Source organism: Lissotriton vulgaris, chromosome 7 (assembly GCF_964263255.1).
Source record: "Lissotriton vulgaris chromosome 7, aLisVul1.2, whole genome shotgun sequence".
Classification (NCBI taxonomy): domain Eukaryota; kingdom Metazoa; phylum Chordata; class Amphibia; order Caudata; family Salamandridae; genus Lissotriton; species Lissotriton vulgaris.
The window spans coordinates 281,939,564-281,951,628 of record NC_141695.1 but is presented as its reverse complement, the minus strand read 5'-3'; the positions used below and the strand labels follow the sequence as shown (position 1 = coordinate 281,951,628).

Genomic DNA, 12,065 nt, shown 5'->3' with positions numbered 1-12,065 from the left:
AAACTTCTTAATTAATATTGACATCTTCCCAATAGGCCGCATGATGTTACCAAATTCATTTGCATTGAAAATATCCAAAATAGGCAAATAGGCTCATTAATTCATGTTGACATCTTCTCAACAGGCCGAATGATGTTTTCAGAACTTTGGTATCAAAAATATTAGATATGAATTTCGTAATTCATAAGGCAACTAACATTTGAATTCCAAATGGTTGTCATTGCAATGTGTCAATGCTTTATGCATCTTAAAAACACAGTATAGTGTCCAGATGTTGTACTAGGTCCATCATGGAAAATATTAGCCACTGCTTTAAAAGTTTTTCCTGAAATTTACACTTGACTTGCCACAACATTTTTAATTTTGGTTTCCAATTTTGTTCCATCTGCTCTACAACGTTGTAGCATTAAAATTACATATTGTCCAAATCTTTCTATAAATAATGTTGACAACATTTCTGATTTGCAGTGAGTACATTCCATATTTTGATTAGCTGATTTTACTTATTTGTTAAAAGACACTATTTTGCAATCCGGTATTGTCAAATATATGAATCATTCAGTGTCTATTTCAGTGGTGGAAGAAAACAGCTATAACATTTATGATTCCATCTGTAACGTAGTCCAAACAGATCATCAATTTCTATTCCTTCATCTTCCAATACTGCAAGCATAAACATAAGAAATTCTTGAGCATCTTGTTGTACATCAAGTGTAAATTGTAAAGAATCAGAACATATGTCCAAAAGATGCCGAATGCCAGAAGCACTTTGGATTTTAGTTTTATCAGTTGTAAAATTTTCAAAAATATTGTGCAACAAAGAACAACATTTTTTTTCTTGATTCTCCATAATTTGATGATGAAGATTTTCTAGAAAAAACACGACTTTCACGATTACATTAGCATAGCAGGTGATACCTGAACTATTTTCTAACTGGTAAACTACAATATCATCAACAATGTCTGTTTTCATTTACTTTGGTGTCTCACCATTCTCTTGATTTTCTTTCTTCTTTCCAACCTCACTACAGTGTTTCTCATATGTTCGTTTTGGACATACTACACGTTTTCCATACACAGGATATTCACCTAAGTTGGGAGCATACAGTCTTAACCGATTATACTCTCTTACACAATTTGCATCTGCACTAATCTTTCTCTCATCAAAATCAATCAAATACAATCCAGATAATGAATTTACTCAAGAAAATGCAACATATGCCATTCCATCTTTAAACACTCTACTTCCAATGTTTACCAAAGCATTATCTACACTTAAACCTTGAGATTTATGAATGATCACCGCATATGCCAAAGAAAGAAGAAACAGTTTTCTACGAACATACAAGTCTTTAACAAGCAAAAAATGAACAGCACAGCTTCCAATCTGTTTTATCTCTTCAATCTAATCAAATTTAATCTTCAAAAATTCAATTCCATCTCTATTAGAATAATTAACAAAATCAACAACTTTCCCCATTGCTCTATTTGCTAAACCTTTCTCTACATCCAAATTACGCAGTAAAATTACCAGTTTTCACATACATATAAATTATTTTCTAAACCAGCAGTATTAGAGTCTTAGATATAGACTTTTCTGAAGAATCCAATTTTGATTTTAATGTTTCTGACAAAATAATAGTAATTGCTTTGTGTTCTATTTAATCAATGGCTTCTATTTTCATTATTTGTTGTTTTTCCTGCTTTAAAGGTTCTTCATTGAATGTATAATACTCTTGGAGAGTTGGCATTAAGCAAATTATAGATTTATTTTCTCCAATTTTTTTGTATATTATTTCAGGAGCAACATTTTCATTTGGAAACAAGTTTCTAAGTAGCCGACTTTGCCATACTTCATTACCATGTTTTGTCAAAACACCAATTCTTATATCTTGAAGAATGCTTCCATAATGTTCATCACTTGCTTGTCGTATATTCCTAATAGGTTCTTTATATTCGAAATAATTCCAAATATTGACGTTTTGAATACTTTCCAAAGATTTCCCGGTGTCTTCATGCACAAGTGTTTTAAAAACTGGTTGTCCTTTTGCAGGAGTAAGTTGTAGTAGGTCGCCAAATACAGTCACATGTTTTTCTCCTAATAAAACATCATTATCTGTTTCTTAAATCTGCTGCATTCTTAAATGTACAAAGGCAAGCATTAAGTTTGAGACCATGCTCACCTCATCAATGATCAGAAGTTTCATTTTCTTTAGTTCTATTGAAACTTCAGAACAAGCTTCTCCAGATAGCTTGTGATATTCCAACTTGTTTTCACGTTCAACTGGTAGCATCAGTAAACGATGTAACATAATCCCTTTAATGTTGTGTGCTGCTAACCCAGTTGGAGCTGTTACAACACAAGATAAATGTGATTCAGTGGTTTTCTGTAAATAACTGGTCAAAACTTTAATTAAGAAACATTTTCCTGTACCAGCTTGACCACTGATATACATTCAAATAGGTTTAAATGATGTGCAGGTGCATTCTTTTTTTCATGAAGTAAACCTTGGTCTATCTGTTGTGTAACTTGCTGTTATATTTCTTTTTGTTCAATATTTAGTTGTTCTTCAAGGTTTCCCTACTCCAGAATATCCTGTTGAGCTGGATGCATTGCCTTTTCGACTTCAGTAATGGAGATTGCTGCTTCATTTTCAAGAACTGGTTCTCCTAGTGGATCTTGACTCAGTGGAGCAGAACTTTGACTATCTTGAGAACTGTCTCTAGCAATTTCAGCTGCAATAGTAGCTTCTTGTTCAATCTCTTCATTCAGCATTTGAAGATAATCTTTACATGCAGTAAAATAATCTTCATAGCACTGAAAATCTCCAAGTAATTCCATTTCAGTACGCCAAGGCTTGAACAGTTGCAGGAGTGCTAAATAGATAAACTCCCTTTGATCTGGAGTATCACAACTGAGTTTCCTGTGATTCATGAGATTTCCTTTGGTATGTTTCACCAAACATCCATCACATCCAATGACTGCATATTTTTCTTAATTTATATTTGCTGTAATATTTTTCTCAAAGCTGTAATATTGCAGTACTTCATAGAGACATATGTTTTCAAGTAGTGGACTTTTTTAAAGATATTACGTACCCAACATGTTTGTTTTACCAATATATGTACTTTCTAGTTCATTTAATGCTAAGTATTCAATTTCTTGTACATATTTCAATACTTGATTTTGTGTGCAGCAAGACCTAGACTTACCCAAATGATTCCTCTTGACTTTGAATATAAAGTTGCAGATTTAATCTCCTGAGGCTTGAGCCAGGAGAAGAGAAAAGACAGTTTTGTAACTGTGGCATCTTTACAACTTGCTATTTGCACAATTAGATCCAGATTCATATACTGAAATACCTTGTTGGACTGATTTTGTTTTTAAATTCCTGATTTTAATCAGAATTCCCTTTTAAATAGCCTGTTTTGAGTACTAATTCAAGGCTTTTATTTTGTTAAAACTGCTGTTCATAGGGGGCTGAGATGGCTCTGAATTACAGAAGGCCGCTATCTTGGGGAAGATTAGGGTTAGCTGTCTAGGCTTTCCCTGCCCTGCTGTTAAAAATGAGGATGGAGTGAGCGCGCCACCGGCACGCCGAAGGCACGCCCGTCTGCGCCCGTCCGCGCTTAGAGCCAGGAACCTTGGCAGTTTTGGATCAGTTATGTCCCCTCCATGCTACTATGATAGATCAACACTGCTGGAGCTAAACGGGGGGAAGGGGCAGAGACTGTATCTGTTTTGCGTTGGATGTGCGTCCGGTTCCCCTTCCAGAAGCATGCCCCAATTGTAGAATGGCCTTGCCAAAGATCTTGTTGCACCCTATCTCATCAAAAGTCTCTAAGACTGCAGGGCCAGTTGGAGGCTTGAACCAAATATTTAAATGTATAATGTTTAACCCCAGATCTTTGGTCAAGCACAGTTTGGAGTGTGCAAGGCTGATAGAGGAAGAGGAGATAAAAAAAGCTTTCATTACAGAATCCTGGACGGACATTTCCTCTGGGTCTGATATAGTGAAGGCTACCCTCCTGGGTTTTATGCTTTACGTTAGATAGGCCCCATAAGAAAGGGGGGGGGTCTGACTGTGATCTACCATGGTTCAATTAAGGCAGCCTTTCAGCCTATCGTTATGGAGGCATGAGAAGGGCTATTTTTTAATGTTTATGTATCTCATCATCACACTTTTAAAGGATGCTTGCTATACAGGCCACCAGGACATAGAAACTCATTTTTAGCATCATTGGGCAATGTATTGAAGAAGGTCTATGTACAGATGCCTATACAGTTATGCAAGATCTCAATTTTTATTTAGAGACACTTTCTGACCCAGATACCTTGGGTCTGAATGACATAATGAACGGTGCTGACTTAAGGCAGCTGGTGTTAGGTTCCACTCATGAGGCATGGCATACCTTAGATCATGGATACTCATAGTACAGCCTTCCTTGGCAGCCCGCAGACCTTGAAGACATTGTACCTGTGTTTTAAAAAAAAAAAATGTTGTGTCAGCAAACACCGCAGCGCGGACTCCGAGACACTCTGCGCTACAGAGGTTGGGTGATTCACAACAAAGCCTCATTAACAAGTAAATGGTCTTTTAAAGACCTGTGAAATTCTTTGGCAGCGGCTGTGTGTGTACCCGGGAAGCTGGAGTGAGGTGACAGAGGGTGACAGACAGAGGGAGATGGAGGGAGGAAGACAGAGGGAGGGAGACAGAGGGAGGAAGAATGAGACAGAGAGACAGGGAGGGGGAGACAGAGAGAGAGGGACAGAGAGAAGGAGACAAATAGGGAGACAGAGGGAGGGAGACAAAGAGGGAGACCGACAGAGGGAGACAGAGGAAGATATAGAGGTAGGGAGACAGAGAGAGTGGGAAACAGAGGGAGGCAGAGAGAGAGGGAGACAGAGGGAGGGAGACAGAGGGAGGCAGAGGGAGATAGAGGGAGTAAGTCCGGGGGAGACAGAGGGAGGCCGTGGGAGGGAGACAGTGGGAGGGAGACAGAGGGAGTTGGAGACAGAGGGAGATGGAGACAGAGGGAGGTAGACAGATGGAGGGAGACAGAGGGCGACAGACAGAGGGAGACAGACAGAGGGAGACAGAGAGAGGGAGGAAACAGAAAGGGAGAGAACGAGGGAGACAGACAGAGGGAGGAAGGTGACAGAGGGAGGGCGACAGAGGGAGGGGAGAGGGAGACAGACAGAGTGAGTGAGACAGAAGGAGACAGAGAGAGAGAGCAATAGATAGAGGGAGAGAGGCAGAGAGAGGGGGAAGGAGACAGAGGGAGAGAGAGGGAGGGAGACAAAGAGAGGGAGACAGAGAGAGTGAGACAGACAGAGTGAGTGAGACAGAGGGAGACAGAGAGAGAGGGAGAGAGACAGAGAGGGAGGAAGACAGCGAGAGAGAGGGAGACAGACAGAGATAGAGACAGGGACAGACAGAGACAGATAGAGGCATAGACAGGGACAGGAGCAGACAGATAAAGGCAGAGACTGAGACAGTCAGAGAGAGAGAGAGGGAGACAGAGAGAGAGACAAAGAGGGAGAGGGAGGGAGACAGAGGATGACAGACAGAGAGCGACAGAGAGAGAGAGGAGACAAAGGGAGGGAGACAGAGGGAGGGAGTCAGGGGGAGACAGAGGGAGAGTTAGACAGACGGAGGGAGACAGACAAAGACAGAGAGACGGAAAGGAAGACAGAGGGAGGGAGACAGACAGGGACAGAAAGAGACAGGGACAGACACACTGATAGAGGTAGAGACTGAGACAGACAGAGACAGAGAGGTAGACAGAGACGGAGAGGGAGATGGAGGGAGACAGAGGGAGAGAGGGAAGGAGCCAGAGGGTGACAGAGGGAGGGAGACAGAGAGAGGAAGACAATGGGAGGGAGGGAGACGGGGGGCAGAGGGAGGGAGTCAGGGGGAGTCAGAGGGAGGAGAGGGAGACCGAGAGAGAGAGTGACAGAGAGAGAGGGAGACAAAGGGAGGGAGACAGAGGGAGTCTGGGGGAGACGGAGGGAGAGTGAGACAGACAGAGGGAGACAGACAAAGACAGAGAGACGGAGAGGAAGACAGAGGGAGGGAGACAGAGACAGGGACAGAAAGAGACAGGGACAGACAGACAGATAGAGGTAGAGACTGAGACAGACAGAGACAGAGAGGTAGACAGAGACGGAGAGGGAGAGGGAGAAGGAGGGAGACAGAGGGAAGGAGAGAGGGAGAGGGAAGGAGACAGAGGGTGATCGAGGGAGGGAGACAGAGAGGCAGAGAGAGGGAGTCAGGGGGAGACAGATGGGTAGACCGACAGAGGGAGACATACAGAGAGAGACAGACAGAGGGAGACAGACACACGGAGAAGAGACAGAGGGAGGGAGACTGAGGTAAAGATGCAGAGGGAGGGAGACAGAGGTAAAGAGACAGAGGGAGACAGACAGAGGGAGGGAGACAGAGAGAGGGAGAGAGACAGAGGGAGAGAGGGAGACAGACAGAGTGAGTAAGACAGAGGGAGATGGAGAGAGAGAGGGAGAAAGAGGGAAGGAGACAGAGGGAGGGAGACAGAGGGATGGAGACAGAGGAAAACAGGGAATCAGACATAGGAAGGGAGACAGAGGGAGGTAAACAGACAAAGGGACACAGATGGAGACAGAGGGAGAAAGAGGGAGAGAGAGGGAGGGAGAGAGAGAAAGGGAGAGAGAATGAGAGGGAGAGGAAGACAGACCGAGTGAGTGAGACAGTGGAAGACAGAGGGAGATGGAGAGAGAGAGGTAGAGAGGGAGGGAGGGAGATTGAGAGAGAGAGAGCGAGGGAGACAGAGAGAGGGAGGGAGACAGAGAGAGAGAGGGAGGGAGAGAGAGAGGGAGGAAAACATAGAGAGGCAGAGAGAGAGAGAGAAAGATGTGTGTAGGCGGAGTCTGGTGGCTCAGTGGATGAAGGCGTCTGCTGCAGGGGCTTGTGTTTAACCTCATGGTCACAGTTTCTTTTTGCTCTAGCCCCACCTCCCTCCCCCACTGACCCTGCCCCCACCGGTGCGGCCCTCAGCCACAAACCACACTCCGAATTTGGCCCCCGAGAGAAAGTTTGTGAGTACCCATGCTTTAGATGGTATTTTTACCAACCATCCAGGTCTTAAGTTTATGGGACTACTGTCACTTGTCTGGTTGGATCACAACGCCGTCCAATTCGAGCTGACATTAATGGGTCTGAGTACAAGGGGCAGTGCCTAAAAGGCCTTATAATCACTAGAGCATGGATCAAAGTTGAAGGGGCAGATCTGCGGGAGCTTTTAACTGCCACAGCAGGGCAACTGCCAGTGGGAGCGGATGAAGCCTCTGCAGTGTATATGAATTGGCTGGACCAAGCCTTTAAGATATTAGCTCCAGCTCAGTCACTGCGCCCTAAAAGATCATTACCCTCCACTCCATGGTTCATAGAGGATCTGAGAAATCAGAAACTCAAGTGTAAAAGGCTGGAGCGGAACTGGAGGAAGGGCTATGGTGAAACCGATAAAACATTGTACAAACTCAGTCTACAAAAGTACAAACAACTTATATTTTCCGCTAAACAAGAGTATTTTGCGACCCACATTGATATGGCTAAGAACTCAGCAAAAGAGCTATTTAGAACGGTCTCCAATTTGGCATCAGCAAGTACGACGAACATTCAGTCCAGCCAGGAACTTTGCGAAGACATCGCCAAATTCTTTTTGAATAAAGTAGAGTCCATCTTTGGAATTGAGGCAACTGCTGAGGAACCAAAATTAACAACAGTTCCTAATGGCTCATTTAAGAAATTCTCATCCGTGTCCCTTGAAGACATTCAAGGACTCCTCGAAGCAGCCAAATCAGGGTCACCCTACGACCCATGCCAAGTGGCAGTGGCCAATCTTGCTCCGATCCCCATTGCATTGTTGCTTCAACCTATTTTTAAGGGCATGTATGAACTGGGGTAATTTCCTATTTGTTGGAAATTAGCCTCTATTTTGCCCTGCTAAATTTGGGGGTCTCTAGTTGGCACAGGTAGGTACATGTGACAAATAGGGCCGCACTCCTCTAGTCAGGATAAGGGGATTGCACTCCTAAAATAACCCCTGCTCACCCCCTTGTTAGCTTGGCACAAGCAGAAGGGATTTACTTCAGAGGCGTTGTAAGTTAAGCCGTTGTGACCACATACAGTAACCCAGTGACAACACTGCAAATGGATTCCACGCAGGTTTTATATAAAAAATAAGTATACTTTATATAGAGTTACCAAAAGACCATAGACATCAAAAATACACACTATGATTACTTTAAGATGGTAGATTTAAGCTTAGTTCAGTCGTTTCTTAAATGCGAGACTCTGCGTCAATGTACCTTAGGTTGCGTTGCGCTTCCACAACAGGCAATGTCGCAGCGATGGGAAATGTGCAAAGTTCAGATACAAAGAAATAAAGACGTGAAGATCTTCCAGATGCCGCACGCTTCTCAGGGATGCGAGAAGTCCTCGGTTCGATGCATGGACTGCAGCGGCGACACCCTTAGGATGCGACGACAAGAGCTCCAGCGGCGACGCTCTTCTCCCACAATTCGTGATGCTTCCGCTCGATGCGACAACTACACCAGCGACATCCAAGATGCGACGGCAGCAGCCCCGAAGGTGGCCTGCTTTTCAGGGATGTGAGGTGCTTTTGGTCAATGCGGTGCAATGCGACAGTTCCAGCGGCGACACCCTCCTTCGGAGTTGCGACGGCAGGTACAGTGATAGCGACACACTCCGACCTCGTTGCGAGGTTCTTCTCCTGATGTGGTGCAGTGTGACAACTACAGAGGTGACACACCTCCTTCGGAGTTGCGACGGCAGCAGTAGCAACGGCGACACACTTCCTCTCCGTTGCGGCACGCTTCTCTCCGATGCGGTTCAGTGCGACAGTTCCAGCGGCAACACCCTCCTTTGGAGTTGCGACGGCAGGCACAGCGATGGCGACGCACTTCTTTTCGTTGAGTTGCGCTTCCAGCTTCTTGCGACACTCAGTTCCTCTGAAGGCCCAAAACAGCAGCAGGCACTTCCAAAGAACTCTGGGGAGCTGCGGGGTGAAGTCTGTTGTCCCTAAGACTTCAGCAGGAGGCAAGCTCCTTTCCAAGCCCTTGGAGATCCTTCACAAGTTGAAAGTAAAGTACACAACGTTCCTTTCTCCTTCCTCTGGCAGTAAGGCAACCACAGCAGGCCAATCCCCCAAGGAGCACTTCAGCTTGGGAATAGTCTCTCCTCAGTTTCTTCAGGTTCCTGTCCTCAGTAAAAGTTTCTTCTTGTAGTCCAAAGAGATCTAATTTCATGGGATCAGGGTCCCAATATTTATACCCCCAAATCCTTTGTTCTATGAGGGGAGAGGGGCCTATGCCCAGTCCAAACCATTTCTGAAGCACTCTGTTTACCAGACTTCTCCTTTCCTTTCACAGTGCAGGGCATGCACATTAGACGCCCCACAGGAGGTGGAGCCAGCACTGTGGAAGGCAACTACAGTCCTGTAGCACTTTCTTTACAGGACTCCTTCTCTTCTTTCAGTGTGCAGGGCAGAGACATCAGCCGCTCCCCTGGAGGTGGAGCCAGCATTGTGGAAGGCAGGCACAGCCCTATTCAAGGTTCAGGTGCAACTCCTCTCTCCCATCTAGATGCAGATCTCTCTATTCACCACCGGGTGACTCAGCCTGTCTCCTGGAATTCCCCAGCCCTGTCACTCATAAGACCAGACATAGGAATACACAACGTAGCAGAGGCAGGTTTGAAAGGTTAGACAAGCAAATACCTACTTTCTAAAAGAGGTATTTTCAAACACAGAATATTAAAACCCACTTCACTAAACTCAAATTTCTACTATGTTAGGATTATAAAATGTAATAACTCTAATAGCCCATTCTGGCCTATGGAGAACAGGTAGCTTTGCAACAGTGAAAAACGAAAATGTCTGTAATTCACTATTAGGACAGCAGGGCTTGTCCTACCTTATACTTACAATGCACCCTGCACTTGAGCCTACCATAGGGGTGACTGATATGAAGAAAAGGGAAGGTTTAGGAACTGGCAAGTGGGTGCACTTGCCCAGTCAGCATGCCAGTACCCGACTGTCCGCAGGCTCTGCAATGGCAGACCTTAGACACTTTTTACAAGGCTGCTTCTGTGGGTGGCACAACCAGTGCTGCAGGCCAACTAGCAGCATATGGATTACACGCCCTGGGCACACTCAGTGCACTGTACTAGGGTCTGACAAGTAAACCAAATAGCAAAACATGGAACCACTGATTAGTACATCAATTTACAGTAGGGAACACTTGCACTGTGGCACTGGATAGAAGTGGCACAGTGCTTAAAGCATCTAATGCCAGCAAAAATACATGAGGCAACAACAAAAATGGAAGGGAGACCCACGCCAATGGTGCCAGGTCTAACACGTGTCCCCTCTAGCTGAAAAGGGGGGAGAACTACCCTAACTCCTGGGAGTTCTCTTCACTAAGGTGGAAAAATCTGGACAGACCATCAGTGTTGACGTGTTCTGTACCAGGGCAGTGTTCCACCGTAAAGTCCATACCCTGTAGGGAATATAGACCACCTCAACAGCTTTGGATTCTCACCCCTCATTTGCATCAACCATTCGAGGGGCCTGTGGTCTGTCTGAACCCGGAAGTGAGTCCCAAACAGGTATGGTCTCAGCTTCTTCAGTGCCCAGACCACATCAAATGCCTCACACTCAATAGCACTCCACCTCTGTTCCCGTGGAAGTAACCTTCTACTGATAAAGGCTACAGGTTGATCTAGGCCCTCCTCATTCATCTGAAGCGTTTGTTTGGACGATAAACTCTCAAGAGAAGTTGGGTGCCAGGAGCACCTGCGCCGTGCACATGGCAGCTTTCAGGGCCTCAAAAGCTTTCTGACAGGTGTCAGTCCAGATCACCTGCTTGGGCTGCTTCCTGGAAGTCAGTTCTGTCAAGGGTGCAACAATGTTGCCATACCCCTTTACAAACCTCCTGTAATACCCTGTGAAACCTAAGAAGGCTCTCACCTCTGTCTGGGTTTTGGGTGGCTCCCAAGCCAGGATGGTTTCAATCTTGAGTTGTAGGGGCGCCACCTGCCCGCTCCCAACTTGGTGTCCCAAGTACACCATGGAACCCTGCCCGATCTGGCACTTACTCGCCTTGATTGTGAGGCCTGCTTTCTGCAGCGCCATCAACACTTCCCAGAGGTGGCACAGATGTTCCTCCCAACTGGCACTGAACACTGCGATGTCATCCAGGTAGGCGGCACTGAACTCATCCAGTCCAACCAACACCTGGTTGACCAACCTCTGGAAGGTGGCAGGGGCATTCTTCATCCCAAAGGGCATAACACAGAACTGGAAATGCCCATCTGGTGTGGAGAATGCTGACCTCTCCTTTGCCCCATCAGTCAAGGCGATCTGCCAGTACCCAGACGTCAAGTCAAACGTGCTGAAGTACCGTGCAGCCCCTAGCCGATCTAATAGCTCATCAGCTCTAGGGACGGAGTGCACATCAGTCTTCGTGACTGAATTGAGCCCTCTGTAGTCCACATAGAACCGGAGTTCGAGCGTGGCACCAAGCGCTGGAGCCTTCTGGACCAAGACCACTGGGCTGGCCCAAGGACTGCTGGAGGACTCAATCACCCCACGCGCAAGCATCTTGGAGACTTCCTCTTTGATGCAAGCCCTTACCCTGTAGATACCCGGTAAGACTTGTGCTTCATAGGTAAGCTGTCTCCTGTGTCCACATCATGGACGCACCAATCTGTGACACCAGGAACCAGGGAGAACAGATCAGAAAACTGTCCCAGCAACTGGCGGCAGTCATTCTGTTGCTCATGGGTCAGGGTGGAAGAGAGGTAAACGCCATCCACTGACCCATCTTGCTCTGAGGATGACAGGAGGTCAGGAAGATGCTCAGTCTCCTCCTCCATTCCAGCATCTGTTGCCAAGAGCATGCCCATTTCAGACCTCTCTAAGTGGGGCTTAAGGCGGTTGACATGTAGGACCCTCAAGGGGTTCCTAGGAGACCGCAAGTCCGCCAAGTAGGTAACTGGACTCTT

The 12,065-nt window shown here is 45.8% G+C and overlaps 1 long non-coding RNA gene across 1 annotated transcript in view; it reads left to right on the top strand.

The window, feature by feature from the left end:
* The window catches only part of LOC147701398 (uncharacterized), a 53,339-nt gene extending 49,982 nt beyond the window's left edge, over positions 1-3,357 (top strand). Inside the window, exon 3 of the long non-coding RNA XR_015297459.1 lies at positions 2,564-3,357. This is a non-coding gene — a long non-coding RNA (uncharacterized LOC147701398). The remainder of the gene's footprint in view (positions 1-2,563) is intronic.
* The last annotated feature ends 8,708 nt before the right edge of the window (positions 3,358-12,065 follow it).